The sequence below is a fragment of the Ictidomys tridecemlineatus genome, chromosome 1, assembly GCF_052094955.1.
Source record: "Ictidomys tridecemlineatus isolate mIctTri1 chromosome 1, mIctTri1.hap1, whole genome shotgun sequence".
Classification (NCBI taxonomy): Eukaryota; Metazoa; Chordata; class Mammalia; order Rodentia; family Sciuridae; genus Ictidomys; species Ictidomys tridecemlineatus.
In genome coordinates, this window is record NC_135477.1 from 196,247,063 (window position 1) to 196,272,172 (window position 25,110).

Below are 25,110 nucleotides of genomic sequence, written 5' to 3' on the forward strand. Positions count from 1 at the left end.
GAAAAATATTTGCCTTGCACACTTCAGATAGAGTAGTAATCCAGAATATACAGAGGCTCAAAAAAGTTTACACCCACCCCCCCAAAATATATCAATAAATGGCCAAAAGGAACTGAACTTACACTTCTCCAACAGGAAATATAATTGGACAAAAAATATAGAAAAACATGTTTCATATCTCCAGTTATTAAAGAAATGCACATTGAAACTACACTGATATTGCATCTCCCTCCAGTCATAATGGCATTAATAAGAATACAAGTAACACTGGGCACAGTGGGATAGGCCTGTAATCCCAGGAGCTCAGGAGGTTGAGGCAGGAGGATTGTGAGTTCAAAGCCAACCTCAGCAATTTAGCAAGGCCCTATGCAACTCAGTAAGACCCTGTCTCTAAATATAATATAAAAAAATGGATAGGGATGCAGTTCAGTGGTTAAGTGCCCTTGGGTTCAATTCCCAGGACCAATAAACAAACAAATAAACAAATAAATAAATATAAAAGAACAATAAAAAAAACTAACCTTGGCTGAGCCTGCATCTTTTGACCTGGCCACCTGAGGTTGGTGTGATATGCTGTCTTCTGTCCCTAAGCGCTGGCTTTGAGTTTAAGCATGGTTAGCTGTGTTTGGCACAGAGAGAAGAGGAAGACTCTCTTTCCATCACAGTGGATCCTAAAGTAACCTCCAGAAATCAGAGGGTCAGGATGGTTGGGAAACTGTGGAACAGATCTAGGAGGAAAAGTCTGAAGACAAGGTGGAGTCGGGGGTCAGGTTAAACTATGGGAGCACTATTTCTGGAGAATGTAAAAATAGGCAGAGAAGCCCGAGCCTTCTTTAGGATTCAAAGTCATGAAAATCATTCCTTTAACAACTCAAGGTGCCAGTAGTCTGCAGTTAGCTCATTGTTCATACAAATTTCTTCTGGTGCCCCTGTATGCCAAGGTATGATGGGAAAATAGGTACCCTCCAGGATATCCTTAGCTCTTTTATCTCTATTGTGACTGTGCCAAGCTATAAAGAAAACTGTCCCTAAACAAATGAACTTCTGCAAAGGTGATTTGAAATGAACCACATAGGAACATTCTGGAAAAAAGGCAGATACCCCATATGAGTTCTGCATTTCTGCCTTTTTCTCTAGTTAATATTCATTTTTAGAAAGTCTTCAAATCTTGGTGTCAGAACTTTTTTTTTTTCAGGAGAAAAATCATTTTATTCTAATACTCAAAGAACATCAGAACAGCTGACTTCAGGAGGCCACGTATTTGCCAGTCCCAACTCTGTGAACTTCCATACAGTTAGAATACTTATTTGCTGCCATTCACAAAAACTGAAGCTATTAAATGAGGCTTTACATTGCAGTTTTATATTCATACTTTCACTATCAGTTACCTTTTTATGTTAAAGTAACTTGGTCATCAGAGCTGATTTTCCAATTCTTCAATTTGAACTTCTTGATTAGACTAATCCATTAGCAATTCTGCACTGCTTCAACACCTCATTGAAACCCTCACAGAGCTTAACATCAGCTTGGTTCTGGGCACACTCCAAAAATTGTTTTATCTCATAAAAGCAAGGGTCACTAAGCTGCTGCTGTTGTGCTGGCTGGGTTCCCTGAGGCTCCTGGTAAGTGATATCAGGCTTTGCGGGCTCTCCTCCACTGAAGCCTCCAGTGATGGCATGGCCCAGTGTGTGCCCAACAGCAGAGCCCACTGCCACACCAGCTGCAGTGGTTGACATCTGGGCCATCAGACCTGGCTGCCGGGGTGCTACAGCAGGAGACCCGACTGTAGATGGTGGGGCTGCAGCTGGTGGCTCAGCTTCTGGTGCTGGCCTGGGCACAGCCCTCATCTGAGGGGCCCGGCTGGCTGGGGGCGCCATGCGCGAAGTGCGGCTCCGGCTTCCACGCGACATGGTAAGTTCCCGACGGCTCGGCGTCCAGCGGTGTCAGAACTTTTAAAAAGCCTTTTCTGCCATGGTGAGGAATATTTTATACCTTATTGATGTGAATATCATCTCAAACAGGAGCAGTCTGCTTCGGCTTGCTATAATGAGAAATGTACTGTGGTGACCCTGCCTGCTCCATGCCGGGTTTGCAAATGTCTTTGAAAACCAGTAGAGGTCCCCAAGGTTGCTTTTCTACATTCCCTGGAAAATAAAATATCAAGGTTACCTCTAGGCTGCCAGGAAAATTCTCAATCCATTCATGCAAGGTCATACTTATTAGTGGAGTCAGGAAGGTCTCATGAACCAAAGCATAGAAATCTTGGTGTTTTATCTCAGAACTCTGGAATTGATTATGGAGACATTTCTTCCAGAATTGCACTCCGGAAGAAATTGAAATGTAAAACTTTTGACTGGTACCTGAAAAATGTTTATCCACTCTTGAAGCCGACCCTCAACATTGTGGGCTATGGAAGAGTACGTGCTGTGAAATGGATTTAGAATTTGAATGCTTGTTTGTGGAAGACAGTGAAACCCAAACCATATATTTACCTGGCCAAGGGTTTTCCTGCCTAGTGTCCCCTTCCTGCCCCATGCCTTCCTCAGTGCTCTGCTCTTGAGAGACTTCCTTTCCTCTTGTTCCCCAATCCCTGTTTCTTTTCCTTTTGCTGCCTCTAGTCCTTTTGAAAACTGCAGCTCTTGCCTGACACTGTTGGTTCCTTAGCCAACTCATGTCTGTAGCAGGATGGGTTCTTCGGTGTTCTCTGTGAGGGTCTGCAGGGGACAATGTTCCCAAAACGTGGGCAGCACAGCTGCACCTCACCTAAGCTCTGGTTTGTTTCCCAGTGCTCAGCACGTGGCTGCCAGGATCCTGGTTTCTGCTTCTTTTGGCTGTTGGCTTCTTGGTGTTTTAAGGAAAATGCAGGTCCTGGGGAGGCTTTGGGATTGTCTTTCCAAAACTGCATTCATGTTTTTTTCCCTTCAGATGAAAAACTCATTGGATAAGAGTATCTGCCTGGATCAAGGACCTGTGCCAGGCAATACCCCCATCATGCATCCCTGCCATGAATTCAGTCCACAGGTAACTTCCATCGTCTTCCCTGCCTGACAGGGTGAGTCTATTTTGGCTCAGCTCCTGGTAACCTCTGTCAGATTTAAACTTGGTGTTAGACGATGGGGACGCAAGAGCAGAGTATTCTGGGACACAGGTAAGGGTGAAACCCAAACCTACACTTTTAAGTAGGGTTTGTTGTTGTTGTTGTTGTTGTTGTTGTTGTTGGGGATGGAACCCAAGGCCTCCTGCATGCTAGGCAATCATTGTACCACTGAATTATATCTCTAGTCTTTAAGTAAGCACATTCTGGTTCATTCTAAAGGTCACAGCAAGACAGCTCAGTTTCAGGGACATGTAGAAGGCTTTGCTCTGTTGTGGTCATTCTCCAGGGGAGATTTTCATTGGTAATTGTCTCTAATCCTTTTTTTTCCTCTCTTCCCACTGTCCCACCATCTTCCCTTCTCCTGTGCATCCCAGAAATTTGACGGGTTAAGCCACCTGTTCTTCTCTTGCAAAGAAGGAAGCAGAGGGCTAAAGAAAACAGAGGTGGAATGGAAGTTCCTCTGTGGCATAGAAGTGGGCTGGCACTAAGTTCAGGGTGCAGCCAGGGGACTTTTTATTAAATGGAAAATATTCAAATCTGCCATCTTACTTTGCATGTTGCCATTACAGGAAGGTTTTGAGGTATTCCTGGTAGATATCATTCCCTCTTAGGAGATGAAAAACCTGAGGCGTGAAAACAACCTATTTGTCCAAGCTCACTGAGCAAGGCACTATCAGATGGGAAATTTGAAAGGCTTCTTGACAACAGGCTCATACTGGGATTTATAGTGACAGCTTCTCAAGTTCAGCTTGAGAAGCTTTGGGAGAAGCTTTCTTCAAAGATCAGCTCCCTCATCCACACACACCATGATTCTTTTGGAGACATTGTAGGAAAGAGGGTGGGCCAAGTGCCCATCCCTAGGCCTGGCCTTCTCCCTGGAATCTACTGTCATAGGGGAGGAAGGGTGCAATTACTTTATGTGGCCAGGAAATTCATGATCCAGGGCACGAGAGCCATCCTTGGGCCTCTACACGGCTGAGTGTGCCCATGGCAGGTCCCTTGCTATTTTCCAGAACATCTATTACCACCAAACTGGGGAATTCTACATGGGAAATCTGATTGCAGAGGCAAACTCTGATGACCGCTGCCTCACAGATCCTGGCCATGGGGAAAATCCTACTTTAGAGCCATGTTCTACGGCAGCCCAAAGTGGACTACACATACATTGGGATTTTAAACAGGTGAGTCACATGCCTTTTAAAGGGGAGGTACTTACTAATATAGTTTGAGAGGTTTGACTTGATTTGATAACATTTTTAGATTAATTTTTGTGGCAGCAGGTAAGGGAAAGACTGGAAGCTGGGAATCAGGTGTGAACCACAGAGTCTCTTGACTAAGGCAGGGGTGGATGAGGAGGGAGAAGTCCTGGAGCTGCCATAGCTTCATAGAGTTTGGGCTCAAATCCTGGCTTAGTCATCTTTAGCAAGTTTCTGACTATCTCTGATGCTCAGTTTCCTCGTCTATAAAACCAAGATAATAGTATTTACTTTGTGGGCCTATCGGGAGGATTAAATGAGAGAAGATTGTGAAGCATTTGGCATGGTGCCTGGCACATGATTTTTAATGATTGTCAAAGTATAGAGGACTAGGGTGAAATCCAACAGGGACTACTGCAAAAGTCCTGGCTTTCACTTCAATATTAAATGGCCAAGAACAGGATAGCGGGAATCTAGCAGAATCCATGTGTCAATGACATGAAGGACTTGGCTGATCACAGTCTACGTGTGAACCTGCCCCATGTTGGGGCTGCTTCAAAAATTTTTGTGTTCTTTGGCCAATTTCATTAGTCTGTGATGTCCTGTTGGAAGGAGGTTATGGTTTGTGATTGGTACTGCATAAACTTCAAGTGCTGCATTTTAAAAATCACGGACAATCTATTTCGGCAAGTCCTATTTTTTTAAGGCCAATAACCTCTGTGACGATTTTCTGCTAGCTATGCAGTTTAAATGTATAGGCACCTATGTGCAAAAATTTCCTTATGATTTCAGAGAGGTTTTTCGTTCCAGTCTCCCTGCAATATCAATTAGAGGGAGAAGGAGAGGTAATGCCTTCCCAGTCTCTGTCACCTCCATCTAAGCTACAATGACATGGAACTGGCATGCTCCCCCTACCTTAGGCCCATTTCAGTTGTCATTCCCTCTCCTCCAACCTCTTCACCAGAACAACCTCAAAGTGCATCCCTGGCTTCAGACAGGGCCTCTCTCTGGGAAGCTTCCATGACCCTGCAGGAATAGGCTGGGTTCTTCTGTGCTCTCAGGCTCCCCTTGTCTCATTATCTCTTCGACCTGCCTGCTATCCTGTTTCTTTTCACCACTCATCTGAGAACTGGAGGGCAGGGTCTGGATTTTGCTTGTTGTTTTCTCTCTATCATCTGTTATAACATCTGGAACATTTCAGGCACTCAATAAGTGGTTGTGGAACAAGTGAAAGATTGGCACTTACGAGAGCTGAGCTTGGAGAAAAGAGGATGCTGTTTTCCTAAGGAAAAGGAGCATGCTAGTCAATTTTCTGTCATTTACATCAAGTACCTGAGGTAACCAACATATAAAGAGAGGTTTAGTCTGAGTCACAGTTTTGAAGATTCCAGTCCATGATTGATTGGTCCAGTTGATTTGGGTCTGTAGTGAGGTATTGCATCAGGGTGGGAGCATGTGGTAGAGTAGACCTCACTTATATCATAAGTCAAGAAGCAAAAGAGAAAGAGGAAGAGACTGGGGTCTTGCAGTCCCCCTTGAAGGCACATCCTCAATCACCTAAAGACTTTCTGCTAGACTCATTCTCTTAAAGATTCTACCTTCTCCCAATAGTCCCAAACTGGACTTCTTGATGGCCAAGGGGGGACTTCTTGATGGCCCAGCAGCTGCCTCACACAGTGCTGAGTTCTCTGTCAATAGTAGTCACCAAGCACAGCACATCAGAGTATCTGGTGAGCCTAGTGTGCTAAATGTGAATTTTTGATGTCTTTAATGATCTTAGTACTTCAAGCCTAGCAAGTTTTAATAATTTTAATAGGGCATTTTTTAAAACAATTTAATAAATTTATTTAACTGTTGTAGAGTATATTTTATAAATTTAAATTACATAAAATACATAATACATTAAATTGATAAAATTAATTTAAAACATTAAATTTACTTTCTTAAGGACTTTGATTATCTGACTTTATATTTAGTGAACCTGAATCTCTTAAATGTTTTCCAAAGTGCTTATAAAGTCAGTGAAATCTCAACATGCAATCAGAAATTTAATTTGTTACACATTTTAAAATTGCTATCAAAAGGTTAATTTGTAAGATGCTAATTTTCCATAAATATAACAGTACTTAAAAATAGCAAAAACACATAGAATATTTAGCCAATATTACCTGTTTCTTCCCTTAGTATCTATACTTTATCCCAAATATCCTAGGAATTAAAAATACCATTTATTCCTAAGAGCTCTTTTGGAGGTTCTAGCAGGGGAGTGCAGCTACTCATATATCCTTGACCAAAGAGCAGTCCTCCTCTATTGGGGAAGGGTGTCCTCTTCAACAGAGCATGCAGCTCTAGGAGGAATGCACTAGGCATGGAAAAGAGGAGGAAGGGGACATCTGCTTATCCAGCAAGATCAGTTAAGTCACTGTGGTGACAGATGTGTCGTAGCCAGATCAGCCTCACTATTTATCCAAAAGAGATAATTATGCATCCCAAATATTTGAAAAGTTGTCTTCCTAAGAGAAATTTGGAAGGTTGCCTTCTCAGCTGACTGAGGCCGATGATAGAATGGAAATTTGGGCTGAGTGTAAGGTCTGCTCTGTAGCACATCCAGGGATGGGCTGCCTGATGCTCTGATGTCCAGGCTGGGACCCTTTTTATGACCATTATTCCAAGAAATTCAAAAGTTAAGAGGGAGGTGATCAGGTGGTTCCTGGTATATTATCAAACTTTTGGTTCATCTTGAGTCAATTCCTATCTAGTCCTTCCTATCCATTTTATATCTGAATCAAAAACAATATTTGGCTGAATGTTGGGGCTCTCTTGTGCTCTATTTACTTTGTAGCACAACTTACACATTCATTCTACTAAAAAGTTACCAAAGTAAAGGATAAGCAGAATCTCTGTATTATTTATTGTTTATGAATGGGAATCTTGAAAATAAATCCTGAGCATGAAAAAAAAAATCACTAAAAATATTTTCTGGAATTGAGAGGGTGATCAGACTAGATAATCCCTCTATTTTCTCCCAATGTCATGATTCTGTGTTTTAAATCAACCAGAGGAGGTTACACTCTCTGTGAAGCACAAGGGAGCCAAATCGAGTGACTGAGAAGGGACCTAATTCAGAGATGGGGTGTTTACAGCCACATGGACTTTGATAGGAGGAGCCTAGCATTGGCGGTAGTGATGCAGTTGAAACAGTGGGTATTTGGGTGAAGGTCAAGACAGAGTGACAGCCCATGACACAAAGAGGATTTCTAGAGTTGGTAGTGAGGAGGAGGAGAACACCCATCCTAAAGGTTCCAAAAACCACTAAGAAAGAGAGCCCTGTGGGTGCTCACACCTTGCTGGTGGGTGAGTGAACCAAAAAGGTTCCAATAGCAATTTGCCTGCACACAGGTGTTATAATTGAATCTGAAAGGCACCCCCCCAGGCTTATGTCGAAGTCTTGGTTTTCAATGCAACAATGTTCAGAGGTAGGGCTTTTGGGAAGTTATTAGATCATGAGGGCTCTGATTATATTAGTGGATTAAGCCATTGATGAAGTTATACTTTGATGGACTATTGGGAGATTATGGAAATTTAGAATATGGAACCTAGTTGAAAGGAGTGGGTCCTTGAGGCATGACCTTGGGGACTATATCTTATCCCTGGACTTTCCTCTCTCTTGGCCTTCTGACCACTGTAAGGTGAGCAGCTTTCCTCCACCATGTGCTCCCTGCTGTGATCTTCTTCCTCATCCCAGGCCCAGAAACAACAGAGTCAAGCAATCACAAACTGAAGTCTCTGAAACCATGAACCCAAATTCTGTTGAGTTGTTTACCTTGGGTATTTTATCAATAGTGTTGGAAAGTTGACTAACACAATAGGAAGAGCTCTGACACCAACAACTAACTATGACCCTTTTAAAGGAACTGATTAGTTTTCAGGATAATATCTTAAGAAATAATATAGACTGAAGTCCATGATTAATGTAGACTATATCCTGATATTTTCAAAGCAAAATGTTAGGAAAAATGAAATACCCAGTAGTGGTAGGGATTTTTGCTTGTTGCTTAAGTGAATATCATATAGCTATTCAAATGATATTCTAAAAGTTATTTAAAAATGATGAAAGGAGAAAATATACATAATATTAATTTAAAAGAAGTAAAAACCATATATAAAAACCATAAGTACAGTGTTATACCATCATGAGTGGTTCTAATTTTTAAAAATATCATTTTTACATTAAAATAAGCATATATTCCTTTTGTAAAAGTGAAAATGAAACAAAAACAGAAATCCGTTAAAAATTCTGGCCGCACTGTTCCTAAATAAACACAAGAGAGAAAGTGCATAAGATCCAGATGAACACAATTAAAAGAAGCCAGGTGCTGTAGGGAGTGCTGTCAGAGCCCAAGTCACATGGAAGTTGAGAGAAAATAGAAAATAGGCCACTGAGTTTATTTAAAACATCACAGTATAATAGCCAAGACTTATTGAGTGTATGTTATAAGCCAGGCATTGGGTTAAACATTATCTAATTTAGTCCTTGTAAGACAAAGGTCTTTTATAAGAGAAGTGTTACTGTTAGCTCTGTCTGAACCATGAAGAAACTATGGCCCAGAGAAGTCAAACCGTTTCCCCAAGATTACACAGCATAGTAATTGTGCAGCACTGAAGCAGAGAATCTTACCACTGTGTGTTACTTCCTGGTTGCTTAGGTATTTGATTCTCCTTTTTTTCATGTTTTTTATTGGTGCATTATGGTTGTATGAAATGGTGGGACTTGTTGTTATGTATTCCTACATGCACACAATATAACAATGGAATTTGGCCAGTATCACTCCCTAGAAGTTCCCCTTTCCCTCCCTGTGGTCCCTTTCCTCTACTCCTGATCTCTCTTTTTCATGAGACTCCCCCACCCAATGTTTTTTGTTCCTTTTTCCTCTCTAGCTTCCACATATGAGAGACAATATATGGCCCTTGGCTTTCTGAGTTTCATTTATTTAGCTTAACATGGTGTTCTCAAGTTCTATCCACTTTCTTGCAAATGACAGAATTTCATTCTTCTTAATGGCTGAATAAATCTCCATTGTGTGTATATACCACATTTTCTTTATCCATTGGTAGATACCTCCACTGGTTCTATAGTTTGGCTATTGTGAATTGTGCTGCTATAAACATAGGTATGCATGTCTCACTCTAGTCTGATGACTTTTATTTTTTTAAAGGGGCAAAACCACTAAATATTAGTTAAGCAGGAGAGCTTTGGGTTTGTGGTCCTCCCCTTCTTCTAACATTATGACATCTTTAAAGCTAGTAGAAAACAAATGTGCAGAGAGGGAGAAATAAAATAAGGGTGTTAGACTGGAAGAATGTTGGCTAGCATAAAGGATGGCTGATTCAGAGCACAAACAGGCTACTGACTGGCGAGACAGGGACAGGCAGCTCCTTTGAGATGATCCATGAGGCAGCATCCTGTGGACCACTGGTGGTTTTCAGGTGAAGATATAAATGGAGTGTGATCTTCTTGACATTTGCTGAAAGTGTTGGGGTGGGGATCCAGGGACAGAACGTGCTGTAGAGGCCTAGAAGAGTGACACAGAGGGGCAAGCGAAGCCTGAGGCCAGGCTGCTGTAGATGCCTTGTTGAGCCGGGTTGGTGGACTCTGTACAGGAGCCCTCTGTGGTTAGGGGCTGAAAGCAGGGAGTGGCGGGTGGTGGAGAAGTTCCAGAACCTGTAGAGGAACCCTGCGTGGCCGACACTGGATGAATGCCCTGAGACTGGGGGGTGGAGGATGGGGTGGGACACCCAGGGAGTATAGATCAGATGGTTTGGGAGACCAGGGGTTGTTGGGGGCAGTTTGTGATTGTGAGAGGTGAGAAGCAGGGAGGCAGAGGTTTGGAGATCTTAGAGCTGCAGCCCTTACTGTTAAAAGCCCTGGTGACCGTGTATCTGAGGGACAGTGAGATCAGGTGACTCACCGGACCTCTCATCGAATGCATGAACTCTGACGATGGTAGCAGAAGGTTGTGAATAAAGGAAGAAGCCCCTGACCCAGGAACTAACACAGATTAGGGAGTGATTCTAGCAAAGATTGGAGAGGGGCATGGGAGTGAGAGGGGTGTGGGGGTGAGAGGGGCATGGGGGTGAGAGGGTTAGGAGCAGATGCAGGCTCAGCTTGGACAGATGGCAAGTTTGCCAAGTGCTGAGATGTGGAGTTCAGAAAGAGGTGGGGCGAGGGGTGGGGGTCAGAGGGAGAACATAGGAACAAGGAGGAGGACCCTTCTTCCTTTTTCCCTACGAGAAGGGATAGGGCCAAGATGGTCTCAGATTCATCGTGCATCTTTCATGTATCAAGCACCAGATGCTCAATTAATATTAACACAAATTTTAAACTTTAAAATTTACTCAAAACCTATTTTACAGATGAGGAAATGGAGACTTGGGGAGGTTAGGTGCCCAAGGCGACCTGGTTTGTATATGAGGGAATCAATCCTGACTGTTGAGCACTGATGCCCATGGTGTTCCCAGTAGTGAACTTTGTTGAAGCCCCATGACAGGAGGCAGGAAGTTGCCACCCAGAATGGTGGAGAAGGTAAATTGAGTTCCTCCCAAGTGGCTTCTGCCCCAGGTCCTTGACAGAGCCCTGCTGAGGAGGGAGAGGAAGGCAAGGGAAGGGCGAGCCTGAGGGGTTCCATGGGCTCAGGTCTGGAGAGACAGAAAAGACGGACAAATTTGAAAACAAGATGTCATGGTGTTACGCCTGTCAGCGTTGGCCTGCTGCTTCAGTCTCCAGGGAGGCCCATGGTGCTTATGAACTCAGTACTGTGGGCTTAGCTGGCTGCCAGGCTGGTGCAGAAAGCACTGGGGGGTTGAATTCCACACATTGCTTCTCATTCTCGCTGGGGAACTTGCAAAGGATCCAGGGACCCTGGCAGACCACAACACAGAGAGTAGGCCCAGTGGGATGCTGTGCTATTGCTATCACCTTGACTCTCCCTCCTCCCACCCAGGGAAGAGCCATCATAAACAGGGACACCAAACAGTGTCTGGAGATCAGGAAGCACTCTTTTGGTGCCTACATGCTTGTGCTGCAGAAGTGTACCATGCAAATTCAGTACGTCATCAGAAACTGGGATCAGACCGATGTCCAGTGAGCTTGCAGAGTCTGAATTTGGGACACCAATTCTCACAACTGGAATGGCATATACCCCCAATGCTGTGCAATGTGGGAGAGGGTGAAGGAAAGGAAATGTGTGTGTGTTTACTGTGATCTCAGTGTGCAAGACCCAGGACATGGAATCCTGTGCACGTGTCAGGGCACAATGGCTGAGGACCGGAGCAGAAACTGATGCCTTGTGCCCAGCTTCCCTTGGAAGATTGTGATGTCTATCAAATGCCATTCTTGGAAACTCCTTGAAATAGCCTGTCTCATCTGCTTGTTCTGTGGAAAGTGGAGGAGGAAGATGGAAGTTTATCTCTGACTTCCACCAACGCTGTTTAGCCGTCATTCCAACAGCTACTATCGCCACCTGTCCCACACCTCCTCCCCGACTCAGCTGCTTAGAGACTCCCCAGACTGTTCCACGTGAGAGGCTGGGTCCTCCTCATGCCAGTGGCAGTGTGATCACCATCCAGGTGGCATGACCTCCCTCTCCTTTCTGGACTGTTCTGAAAGATACAACAAGTAGACCAGTCACTTTAACAGATTCCTCCATTTGTGTGCCCCCTATCCCATGGCAGCTTTATTGGAATTACCAGTCTCTCCCATGAAAAAGAGATTGCAGAGGCTGAGGAGAGGAGGGAAAGAACCTCACCCAATCATAGCTTTTCAAGGGCTAGTTCACAGAAAATGGTAGAAAAATCCAATTCCTTGTGAATCTGTTCATAATGTCTGATGATTAGATCTCACCTATTTCTTTCTATTGCCCCCCGAAAATTATGGAGAAAATGAGGATTACAACAGATAGCCATCACCTATTGGGGCACAAAGAAGGGATTTGCAGGCAAAAACTTTAAACCAGGATTCTTATGTCTGTTCATTGGGTAAATCCTTCCCTGTAGTTATCCAGGGCTACCAATTTTGGGTGAGATCTTGGGGACCCAGGTGTGTGCTGTGTTGTGGGCTTACCCAGGAAGTATGGGCTCCTGGGTTACCTTCCTAAGAGGCTGCTTTTTCCTTAGTCCCATGTCAGGGGTCCCTGGGAATCATGAGGTTTCCTTTAGGTATTAGGCAGGAAAGACACTGGTAATCTGGCACAGAATTAAATTGGCTAAGACTTTTAGAAGTGTATCATAAGTATGCAGCTTGATCAAAACTTCACAGTGAACAAACGACAAGTAAGAATTATTGTGAATAAGATCCTATTGTGTTATAAATTAAATGTTAAGCAAATGTATTACTTCTGGTTTCTTCCTGGCAAACTGAAGGGAAAATAAAATTGAGAGCAAAGGTTTTAAAAAGCATGTACGTGGGCTGGGGATATGGCTCAAGCAGTAGTGCGCTCACCTGGCATGTGCAGGGCGCAGGGTTTGATCCTTAGCACCACATAAAAATGAAATGAAGATGTTGTGTCTACTGAAAACTAAAATATAAATATTAAAAAATTCTCTCTCTCTCAAAAAAAAGCATGTACGCAATAGAAAAGCAGGCAAAAGACACACTAGGTTTACATATATAAAAAAACATTTGACCTCATTCACAGAGAAATGAAGATTAAAAGTGAACTGAGATAATTTTTCATTTAAATTGGCAAAAGTAAAAAAAAAAAGAAAACAAAACAGAAAACACAACAGCACATTCCATGGGAGGAATGTGGAGACTGGCAGTCTCGTGTTGATGGGAGGACGTAAAATGGCACAATCTCAGTTGATATTTGGCAATATCTAATTCTTTGCAGAACTGGGTGTTTGGAGATAAACTGTGTACCCAAACTTCAGAGAGTGCTAAATAAATCCACACAGTGGGGTATTAGGTGGCTGTAAAAAGGACCAGGAGCATCTCTCTGAACTGATATGGAGTGATTTAGTGTATATTTTGCTCAGTGAAAAAAGAAAACTAGCATGTATAAGTATGTATCTTTTAGGTAGAAAATAAGGAGAAAATATACATGTGTCTTTTCTTTTCTGCAAAATAAAACCTGAGAAGGATAAACCAGAAACTATTGAGATTGTTACAGTGGATGGTGGTGGTTGGGAACAGGGTGCCAAGGACTGGGGAACAGGATAGAAGAGATGCGGGGGGAGTGGCATTCTCATAAGTAGACTTTTTTCCCTGTGGATTTGACATTTAGAATCATGTTTCATATGTTCAAAATAAAAATACATAAAAATCAAATATAGAAACCAAAAATGGATTATAAACAAAGTAAGCAAATCTAGCCATATATCTCTACTTTAGATGAACAATTCTCTGCACTTACACACATACACCGAGCATACCTAGCATTCAACATTCAGTCCTTCATTTCTAAATATTTAGAATTAGGACTCCTTAGGGAAATAGCTAATTCTAAGGTTCTGGCTCTAATATCTTCCTGTGTTGAAAGAAAGGAACTTCTCAAAGAATGGTAGGATATGTTACAACCCACAGTAACCAAGTTGAAAGGGGTTCCACTGGCTAAATCTGGGACAATTTGAACATTAAAATTAATGTTGATCACAATAGCCAAAGAATAAGATAAGAATACATGAGTTCTTTCAAATAAATAAAAGAATGAATGAGGAGTAGGGAAAGTTCTTCCTTACAATAAAATGCCAATTTAATAATTGTTAAAGGGATTATGAAATTAGGAAATCACAACTTGGCACGCACACAGTTAAAATTGTTTCAGGCAAGACTCACCAATGGATGTTAAAACTAGTGGGTGATGAGAAATGGGAAAAATATACACCACAAATGTATGTACACAAAAATATATAATTAAAGTAACTTCCCAGAAGATATTTATCCATTACAGCAGTGGAAAGATAGTAATTTTATGGGTGAGAAACCTGGCATATGCCATGTTACTTGAGCAGTCAACATAAACACCAGTAGCTGGACAAATGGACAGCTTGTACCTCTTGATATGATGTGCCAAGAACATAGCATCACTTCTAGGCTATTCCTGCCCAAAATGCAGAGCCTGAACTTATAATCTTTGTGAAACTTCAATTAAACCCAAATCAAGAGACATTCTTCAAAAAAAATAGTCTGTATGTTTCAAAAATGTTAAAGTCATGAAAGATGAAGAAGTATTGAGAGGCTTTCAGACTAAAGGAGATGAAAGAGACACAGCAGCTGAATGTGATGTGTGGTTCTGGACCTGAGGGGATTTCTCTCCTCTTTCATTTATAAGGAACAGCAGTAAGATAATTGCTGAAATTGGAATCGGGTTGGTTGATGAGATAATAGTACTGTATCTATGTTATTTCATTGTACACTGGCTATATAAGAAAATGTCCTTAATTTTATGAAACAATCACTGAATGGATTGGGGGGTAGGACATGATCAGATTTTACATATGTGGATGAAAGGTCAAGCAGGGTATGGTAAAACAAATGTAGGTAAGTGAAACTGGCTGAACATAGTAGAGGGTATGCAGGAATTCTTTGTACTGGGTACTCACAACTTTTCTGTAAGTCTGACATTATTTTAAAATAGAACACATTTAAATTTAAAACAAACTCAAACAAAAAATTGCCTACCTAGATAAACTGTTGAAAGCAAAACTCCATCCACGGTTTTGCTTTCTACAGTTTCAATTATCTGAGGTCAATGGGGATCCAAAAGTATTGAATGGAATATTCTGGAAATAAAAATTCATAAGTTTCAAATAACTTTTATTACATTGTATCATTATACTTCTTCTATTTTGTTATGAGTTATTATTGCTAATTTCTCATGTGCCTAGTTTTAAAATTAAACTTTAGTATAGGAATATATAGGGAAAAATGTCTAGATATGCTTTTCCCATTTCTCATCACCCACTAGTTTTAAACAATTTTAAATGTGTGCGTGCCGAGTTGTGATTTCCTAATTTGACAATCCCTTTAACAATTATTAAATTGGCATTCTATTGTAAGGAAGAACCTTTACCATAGGAATATATAGGGAATAAAATGTCTAATACGGTTCCAGGTATCTCTTGAGAGTTTTAGAATGTATCCCCCTTGGATCAGGAAGGACTCCTGTACATTAAATATCCCTTCCCACTAACTGCAGCTTAAATCTAAGAAATAGCAGCTTAATCCAACGTTGGTGTCTTTTGTTCTTAAGGGGAAATCTGTAATTCTCTCACATATGTAGTTAGATGGTCTGACAGACCTGAGGCCCCCACTTTCCAGAGGCTCTGGTCCAGCAGGCCAGCTATGAGGAGGAGGGTGTGGGATAGCTTCCTTCATTCAAAAGTCTGACCATCACTTGTTCCTCTGGTCACCTGCTACCTCCAGTCCTCATTGGTCAGGACTTGTGAAGGTTGTCTCTGTGATGGACTTTAGCCCAGTCAGGAAACTGTTCCCTTGGTAACCACCAAAAGATTGCAATTTGCAAGTCTATCGTCCCTATTCACTGATTCACTAATTGTTCTCCCCCACCCCCTTTCATTTTTGAGAATGATGGAGCTCTACATAAGTTAGCGCTATCTAAACGTTGACAGGTGTTAAACTTGTTGATGATGCTGGAACTTCAAAGGTCACCAAATCCCCACAGAGAAGTCCTTCTGTGTTTGTTACTAGGAGTTGGATTTCTGGAACCATGGTCCTGCCCATTCCCTCCCTCTGACCCAGACAGTGGTAATCCCTGGAGTGTGTTGCAATGCTCATTTTTCTCTCCATCCTCTTTTACCTCTGGCTTTTCTGAAGCCTGTGTCTTATGTTTCCCTCATAGGCCGCAGGGGGACACTATGCCTGGAGGTCTTGGGGAGCCACCGTTCACTTTACAATATGGCTCTCTCTTTTTGACCCCAAAGTGAGAGGCGTGGCTCCTTTTTTCATTCCACCTGTCCCAAACCAATGTGACAATGTGACTGTTTTTGTTCTTTCCCAACCCAACTTCAAGCAGGAACCCCAGGGAAGCAATTTGGATCTGCCATTCTCTTTATTACAGCAGCTATCACCCCAGGATTCTGTCACTTTTCCAAAGGGGGCCTAGAGACTGGGTCACTGCCATCATGTGCCTGATTGTCCTTCTTCAGATCCTTTGCATCATTTGCATCAGGCTTACGTATCCCAACCTCAGGGTGCACAACTTCTGATCCACGTGAGACCTAAAGGAGGAAGGGCTGAGGGCCGAATTGTAACAAATGGAGATTCTAGCAGATTTAATCTCTTACAGAGTCCCTTTATTGTACTTATAATACATTTCCACAATGGAAAATGTGCTTTAGCTAATTTCCTAAATTTAAGAAAATCTGTAAAGTCCTTTTATAGAGATTATCTAAAATAGGTGGATAATACCATAGTGAGTTAATTATCACCTGAATTTGTGGGTAAAATCAACTCATGACTATGTTATAATTTCAAAATCATAGTTTTTTTCTCCTCTAAACATTTTAACAAATATAATTTCAAGGAGTGAATTTATTTCAGGATTAAAAGGCTAGCCAGGTACATTAGTAAACGCCTGTAATCCCAGCAGCTTGGGCGGCTGAGGCAGGAGAAATGCAAGTTTGAGGCAATCCTTGGCAATTTAGTGAGACTATCTAAAAATAAGAAGGGCAGAGGATGCAGAGATCTCTGGGTTCAATCCCCATTACCACCCACCCCACCAAAAGACTGCAATTTGCAAGTCTATCATCCTTAAGCAAAAAAAAACCAAATTGCTCAATATAACCATAGAGCTATTGTCCTCTGTAGAAAACAAATACCTAAAACAACAACGAAAATCCCAGGCAGAAGGGTCAAATTTATGACAAGAAATATGTATAGTTTAACTTTAATTGGTGAAAGCAGTTATGCCAATATTCTCAAATGTTTTCCTTTTCTAACAGATTATACTGGCTAGGTCAGGACTTGTCCTTTGAAAAATAACTTGTTGATCTTCTTTTGTTCTTTAAAAGTTCTTCATGAACTGAGCTGGTGGCTCTGCTTCAAATACATTTTCTAGTCAAACCTGGGTGGAGGAGATGAGACTGTCCTGTTCACACAGGGGCCTTGTCCCCCAGTCCCACTATTCCTTATAATCTCCTTATCTCTCCTCCAGAGTCGTGGGGCCTTGCCATGGGCCTATAGCACATCTTGTCTAGTCTTTCCCTATAAAAATGCCTTCCCAGTATGTGTACAAAATTCCTTTTTGTGAAGATTTGGGAGAACAGAAAAAAGCTTTATAATCTTCTGAGATTTAAAGCTTTGCAAGTGACATAGAGATGTTACCAGTTTGAAGGAATCCATTGATGTCAAATTGAACACAAGATTAGGACACAGGTGCATTTTAAGATTAAGGTCACTATTTTCAGAAACCAGGACAGGAATACAAAGAGAAAAGCAGTCATAAGCTCATCAGTTGGTCATCCTTAGGCACAGTAATTGCCATGTTATCAATGTGTGTTTGAATCTGTCTGCCTCAAATGCCACTGATTCCAAGGTGCAGCCACTGTAGGCACAGATGCTCTGCTTTCTAAATTTGGACTCTGTCACTATCATGGGGACTCTTTTGTTTACACTGCATCAGGTGCACAAGAAAGGGGGGGGTGGCTGGCCTTGGATAGTGCTGCTGCCCTAGCAGTGGTCACTGCCAGGTCTTGTTTGCTCTTCTGAACTGGAATGTTTTACTCCTGAGTTCCACAGCATGGCTTGGGCTATAGAGGAGGTTGACAGAGAGGACTGAGAAGCACTGGCTTGGGGACTACAGAGTGGGCCATGCAAAGCCAGCGTGGGTGCTGTAGGACACTGAAGACTGGGTGTGATTGGAGGTGCAGCTGTGTGGGGACCAGCAGGGCCAGCAAAAGTACCTGCAAGCCCTAGAACAAGTAGCAGATTCTGAGGGTGACCGAAGGGGAGGGATGGATCCTGTGGCCCTAGATCACCCTCAAGGAGCTCTGGCAGCAGCAAAGAACGGGTTTGTGTGAAAATAGCCAGAGCTAAGCCTGGGCATTAGCCAGGCAGGCGAGCTGTGAAAGAGCCATGGGAGGAGGCCTCTATCTGGGGCAGTCACTACCTTTATTCCCCTCCCTGCAGGAGAGCTCTGGTGGCTGTCTCCCTGTGCCTGAGCTTTCCCTTATCCTACTTCTCCTCTGATGTTAAGGCCTTTGTGTGTAGGATTAACGGAGCTCCAGGGGAGCACTGCTGCACTCATCAGTAGGATAGTCCACTGTTTGCATCTTTCAGCAGGAACAATAGGGAACACATGAACACATTGTCCAGTGGAAATTCAGTCATGAACAGGGGATTCTTCTTTGGTGTCCTCCTGCAGCCTTGAGATCTGTAAAGGGAGTAAGTTTCCCACTTACAGAACTCACCTTTCTCTCTGATCCCTTTGGGAATAGGGATCTTAAGATCTTATAAGAAACATCCACATGAAAATAGAAGAGAGACCAGAAGAGGAGTGGAAGGAGACAAAGGGAAGGGAGGAAGGAACAAAACAGACTCAATTATGGTATGTGCACGTATTAGCACATCACACTGAATCCCATCCCACTATTATTATAATCGTAATGCATAATAAAAATTAATTTCAAAAGAAATAAAAGTAGTATGGTTTTAAAAAAGCAAATTGCATCTTGTCTGTCTTACCTCTACCAATATGAACTTCGGTAGCCAGTTCAAATTCAGAGAGAGAAAAAGAGAGAGAGAGAGATACAAAGAAAGAGTGATTGGCTCCAGCAATCTGAGATGTCTGGGCAATATCCAGAGCCTCTGGAAGCAGTTTCAGAGAACATACCACTGCTGTTTTCCAAGTGAGAGTCAATAGCCATCGTAGCCAACCCTGGCCATCTTGAGCTTTTCCAAGCATCCTGTTTATTCACAGAGGAGTTTGGGGTGAAGCAAAAAAACATCCAGGGTTGCTTCCAAAAGTCCAGGAGGGGAGGTTCTTAAGAGAACAGCCAAGGGAGAGCGACTCTGTCTGGACTGGGCCTCTTCAGGCAAGTAGACCAGTTGGCCAACCTCCCCCTAAATGCAGTGTGGTCCAATCAACAGGCAAAAGTTCTGAAACGCAGCCCCAGCCCTGGACTGGAGCACCCTGGCAAGTTCAGCTGTGGAGAGAGACCCGCTTTGGACCAGCTCAGCCCACTGAGCTCTTGGCCAGCACTCTGTCTGTCTCCATGCCATCTCAGATCTTTTTGGCTCCAGACAAGTTCAAAGCTTTCCACTGTAGTTGGCCAGAGGCCTCAGGGAGAGACATTTGTAGGAGTCATTTCATAATGGGCTCCTGGTTACTGGAATTAAAAAATCTGACTGTGAACACTTATTTCAGGCCAGCTGTTGGCACTGATGTTAAAATAAGGATCAGCTTCAGCCCCTGCCCCCTTTTAAGTCCAATACGGAAAAACTCCATTTGGCAGCTCTTTTCCCTAAAATAGCAACAAGAAGAGAGACAAATATCCCAGGTCTGAAAAATAAAACCTTGTACAGAATTAGGGATTCTCTTATAATGTTGTTTTAATAAGTAAGGCCTTTAACACGGTCATCATGCCCCTGATGTTCCAGATTATAAATGGGCCTCTAATATGGGTGGTGTGCAAGTCAGTTCTAAAGCCACAGCTGGTATTATTAATAAGAAAGACACATAGACAGAAAGTTTAATTAAACCCATGAGTCAGAGAATGTGAAAGGCCAAGGCAAATACGCTTACCACAGGTGCGGCTCTGGGGACAGGAAAGGGGAATCATTGCCTGCCTTGAGGCTGGGTCCTGTCAGAGAGGACCTTAGGATACAGTGTTTTTCTTTGAAGACTCTATTTACCCTCAGATGTGCACTCTTCTGCCTCCAACTACAGGGGCCAAAAAAAAGAGAACCCCTTGAATTCCTTTGTGTTGCCTTCAGAGAGTTTAGAGTTGCTGGAAGAGTGGCCTAGATACACCAAGGTTATGCAAATTTAGTCCTGCTTCTTTTGAATGTTACAGGTTTCCTCTCCTCCTTTTTTTTTTTTTTTACTCTTCCCACTTTCCATCCTAATTTTCATTATTCTTATCTCACTTTTGGCAGAATCCAGTTGAATGATATGCAAACAAAAGTGGGACGAGGGGGAATCAGGGATGGAGTTGGCAGGGGGTGGAAGACAATTCCCATTTCAGGCCTCAGGCCTTGGAGGTCCCCTGAGGAAGAGGGGATTAGAGGAAGTGAATGAAGAGAAATGGCTGCTTCTTGTTCAAGAGCCCTGAGACTGTTCTAAGGGGGTGACTATGAGTGAACAGATATGTGGAATTGGAGCAAAGACAGCCAAAGTGAATTTGGCAGGATGGAAAAAAAGCCAAGCAAGAAATCAGAGTGAGCCCCAGGAGAGACTGATGTTGGGCCTGTAAGTAAGCAAAGCAGCCGCCTGAACTGTTTTTCATGGTGCCTTCTCTCTGAGGAATAGCCAGACAAGCAAGTCTCCTTACATTTGTCTTTGTAAATTTAACAAAATGCAAATTTTAAACATTTCCAAAATACATAAGCACAAAATCAACCAGTAAAAACCATGCATAGGGCTGGGTTTGTGGCTCAGTGGTAGAGCGCTTGCCTGGCATGTATAAAAGGCACTGGGTTTGATTCTCAACACCACATAAAATAAATATATAAATAAAAGAATCAATAAATAAACTAAAGTAAAAAAAAACCAAAAAATTAAAAAATGATTTATAAGAACACAAAAAATGCATACTTTTACCACAGTGAGGTAATAATCACATATTTGTTTCTTTCCTGTTTTTCTCTTTTGAACCTGTGTACCTGGATATATTTACATTTTTATAAGATTAGAAGCATACTTTATATACAGTTGTAGCTCTTTTTTTGTTTTTGTACCAGGGATTGAACTCAGGGGCACTCAACCATTGAGCCATATCCCCAGCCCTATGTTGTATTTTTATTTAGAAACAGGATCTCACTGAGTTGCATAGCACCTCACAGTTGCTAATGCTTGCTTGGAACTTGTGATCTTCCTGCCTCAGCCTTCTGGCTGCTGGGATAACAAGTGGTTTGACTTTTTAGTTTAACATTTTATGTCAAAATCCAACCTCACTAGTGACTCAATTACATATTGATGCAAGGGAGTCATCTGCCGAGAGACAGGAGTTTCCTGCACTTTAGGTTATCTCTGCAGATAATGGCTGGGTGAATCTTTTATCAGGCATAGGCTTTAAGTGGATCAGGGCACTCCTTCTGCTTGTCAGGACAGCAGAGGTGGCTGCAGCTTCAAGCAGAAGGAGGGTGGATGGAGATTTCTGCTTTTGCAGCATGTACCAGAGGGAACCTGGCAGGTTAGAGCAGCTCTATATTTATGGAGTCAGCACTTCCCAGCTGATCGCAAAGGGTAGAACCCCAACCTAGGAGGATGTTCTAAAGGTTTATCATTTATTGGGCATCTACTGTGTGCTAGGCATTGGGGGACTGTGCAAATATTATTTGCCATCCTCCAAACAATCTGATAAGATAGGTTCTATTATCCACACTTTCCCAATGAAGAAAGCAAGCTCTCAACAATCAGCATACCACTACAAGGTCACACAACTGATAAGGGACTGGATGAGGACCACAACTTGGGATTCCAGGAATGTTGCAGAATAGGAAAATATGGTTTTTGAAATAAACAAAAAGCATGCCTTTGAATCAACTTGTTAAAACTGAACTTTCTTTTGTGTGATAAATATTTACTAAGGAAAAATGCTATTTCTCTCTCTTTCCTCAATTTGGGAAGTCTATCTGATTTTTCCTATTAGGATCTTACATCCATTCATTCAACAAATGTTCAGGTTTTGATTACTGTCACTGCTAAAGGGAGTAAAAGAATGGATCAGATTTAGCCTCTGCCTTTGATAAATGGACAGTCCAATGGGATTAGGCAGCCACAAACACACTAAGTATGACACCGGTGGTGACTGCCACCACAGAGATTGAATCAAGGACATGGCCTTTGAAATGAGGGTGAGATTCCTCTATCTTAGCTTGATAATTCATCTGTAGAATAATGGGATTGGATAAGAGTGACTCTGACTTTAGCAATTCCATAATCCTGATTTCCTTGTCTTCTGCAGATTTGTCACTGGTAGAACAGCTTTTTTTCCATATGTAAGATGCTCTGGGCTCCTCAGACAGCCTGATCCAGAGTCCACAATGGACTGCCTTCAAAGTCACCTTATACTGGAGAGACAAGTAGCCTCCTTAACTGTTTCTCTATGCCTCTGTTGGTCAAGAGAGACCTTCCAGCAACAAGTTCAAGTTCTCTTTCCTTTCTATGCAGCTCCTTCCTTCTTTTTCTACTCTCTTTTAATGATAGACAACACTGCTCTACCTCCTCCACTCCAATTCCTTGGAAAGACAGACCTCAAGGTCAGGATTTGTTCTGATGCAGCCCTGAATCTATCCAGGTCCTTACACAGCTCTTTGCACACAGACGTTCAGTTAATGTGAACGAATGAACAGCAGCTGTCTCCTTTGGAACCTTTAAAAGGGCCGAGATTAGTTTGACTGCATGTGTTACAAATGACCCTGAATAGTGACTTAAAATGAACCCATCATCTTGCAGTTATATTTATTTATTAAATATATCATCTTACAGTTTTGGAGGTCAGAAGTCTGAAATGGATCTCACTGGGGTAAAATCAAGGTATTGGTAGGTCAATATTTCCTTCTGGAAGCTCTTCATGAGAATCTTTTTTTGTTTTTCGTTTTTTGCCTTTTACACCTTCTTAGAGGCTACCTGGTTTCCTGGCCATGTGACCCTCTTCCATATTTGATGCAGATAGTGGCTCAACAAATTGTTCTCACATTTCATTATCCTGACATTGAGTGTTGGCCTCCCTCTTCCATCTTCTAGTACCTTGTGATTACATTGGGCTTGTCTGGATAATCCAGGATCATCCCCCTGTCTTAAGGTCGGTTGATCAGCATGTAACATAGTTCCAGGAATCAAATGTTGACATTTTTGGAGAGCCTATTATTCTGTCTACCATAATATCAATGACTTTTCTTTAGGATCCTGCTTATTCTACCATGTCTCCATGCACCCAGACAATAGTTGTTGAACTGCTACTGTGTTCCATGTGCTATGATTGGTTCTGGGAAGTAAGATACACACATTGCATAGACTGGTAGGAGGCAAGAATGAACCATGCAATGCATTCTGATCAACACTGCAATGTAGGAGTGTAGAAGGGACTGTGGGGTATAGAGAACAGCATCAAATCCAGACAGGAAACAGAGATGATAACAGACCTGAGCCATATGGTGCTGGGACTATGGATGGGGATCTATGCAGAGGAAACAGCATTTTCAAAGAGCTGGAGCTTGGTGTGCCCTGAGAATGAAGATAGTCCAGATTACTGGAGCATAATATGGCTCTCCCCCAGCTTCTGTGCCATTCTTAAAGAAGAGAGTTGAAACTGCATAGGTAACAGTGGGGATTATGGAGGAGCTTGAGTGCAAGTTAAGGAGTTTTTAATTGTTGTTTTTAAATGCTACAGCAATTGGGAAACAATTGAAAATTTTCAAATAGAAAAGTGGGTCACCATGGGTTGGTATGTTGCCTGTGCATAATGATTTCCCAAGTGCTGTAGTTTGTATCTTACATGACCCCTAAAGGATCATGTGTGAATGGCTTGCTCCCCTGGGTGAAGGTATTGGAAATGATGGAACATTTAAGGGATAGGGACTTGTAGGAGTTCTTTAGGCCATTGGAGTTGTGCCCTTGAAGGGGATAGTGTGACCCCAGCTCCTCTTCTCTTTTGTTTCCAGGCTCCTACTTAGTTGTGCAGTTCTGCTTTGCCATGAGGTCCCACCATGGTGCTGTCTCACCACAGGCCCAAAGCAACAGGACCAAGTGATTATGGACTACCACTTCTAAAACTGTGAGCCAAAGTATACTTTTCTCTTTATACGCTGACTGTCTAGAGTTATTTGTTATAGTGAGGAAAGCTGACACAATATGGGTTCTTCCTTACGTTTTCACAGTTGCCTTTCTTCCAGGGGTCACATTTGATCGACATTTTTCTAATGAGTAGTGTAGCCATTTTCTACCCCTGTTGCCAACCTCTGTGGGCTTTCAGTCTTAGCTAAGGCTGCTCAAAGGTGACTTTGTAGCATCTCGTCTCATATGATGTCCAGGATCTGGCCCTGATTACCTCCCTGCATTAGGTTTCTTTTCCCCAGAGCCATCTTATTAAGGTCCTAATTAGGACAGCATCAATGAACTGTAAATGCACTCATATAAAATGATTGCTTGTTTCAGCAGATTTTTTGCTCCCTTGAAAGCAACAGAAGCAATTATGAAGCAGCTGTGGTATGATGGCAAAAGTAGTGGTTTCAGTCAGAAGATCTGGCTATGAATTCCAGCTCTGCCATTTAATAGCCAGCCAACCTAGGGAGAATCACATAGCTTCTTGGAGTCTCAATTTTATAGAGTAGTGGTTGTAGAAGTTAGGTAGACTGACTGCTGTAAGACAATTTCTCAGTTCATGACAGCCAGGAAGCAGGAAGTGTGGCAAGGGACCAGGGACAAGATATAGACCCCAAGAATGGTCCCCTAAGAGCTAATTTATCCAACCATGCTCCACTTCTCTACAGTTTCTATCATTTCTCAGAAGTTTAATCAATTAATCCACTGATGAGATGAGGTCAGATCTCTCATGATTCAACAGCATCTCAAAAGCCTTACTTTTGAACATTGATGCATAGGGGACCAAGCTTTTAACACATGAGTCTTTGGGGGA

The 25,110-nt window shown here is 42.3% G+C and overlaps 1 long non-coding RNA gene and 1 pseudogene across 2 annotated transcripts; one reads left to right on the top strand and one right to left on the bottom strand.

The window, feature by feature from the left end:
- Positions 1 to 1,424: 1,424 nt before the first annotated feature.
- LOC144364900 (coiled-coil-helix-coiled-coil-helix domain-containing protein 2 pseudogene) lies at positions 1,425 to 1,932 on the bottom strand (annotated as a pseudogene).
- A 357-nt stretch (positions 1,933 to 2,289) lies between these two features.
- LOC144364901 (uncharacterized) lies at positions 2,290 to 24,276 on the top strand. Of its 2 annotated transcripts, none has more exons than XR_013423014.1 (3): positions 2,290 to 3,021; positions 4,111 to 4,278; positions 24,137 to 24,276. It is a non-coding gene; the product is annotated as an uncharacterized LOC144364901 (long non-coding RNA). The 2 variants fall into 2 exon arrangements; XR_013423012.1 differs by lacking the exon at positions 24,137 to 24,276 and adding an exon at positions 11,295 to 12,676.
- The last annotated feature ends 834 nt before the right edge of the window (positions 24,277 to 25,110 follow it).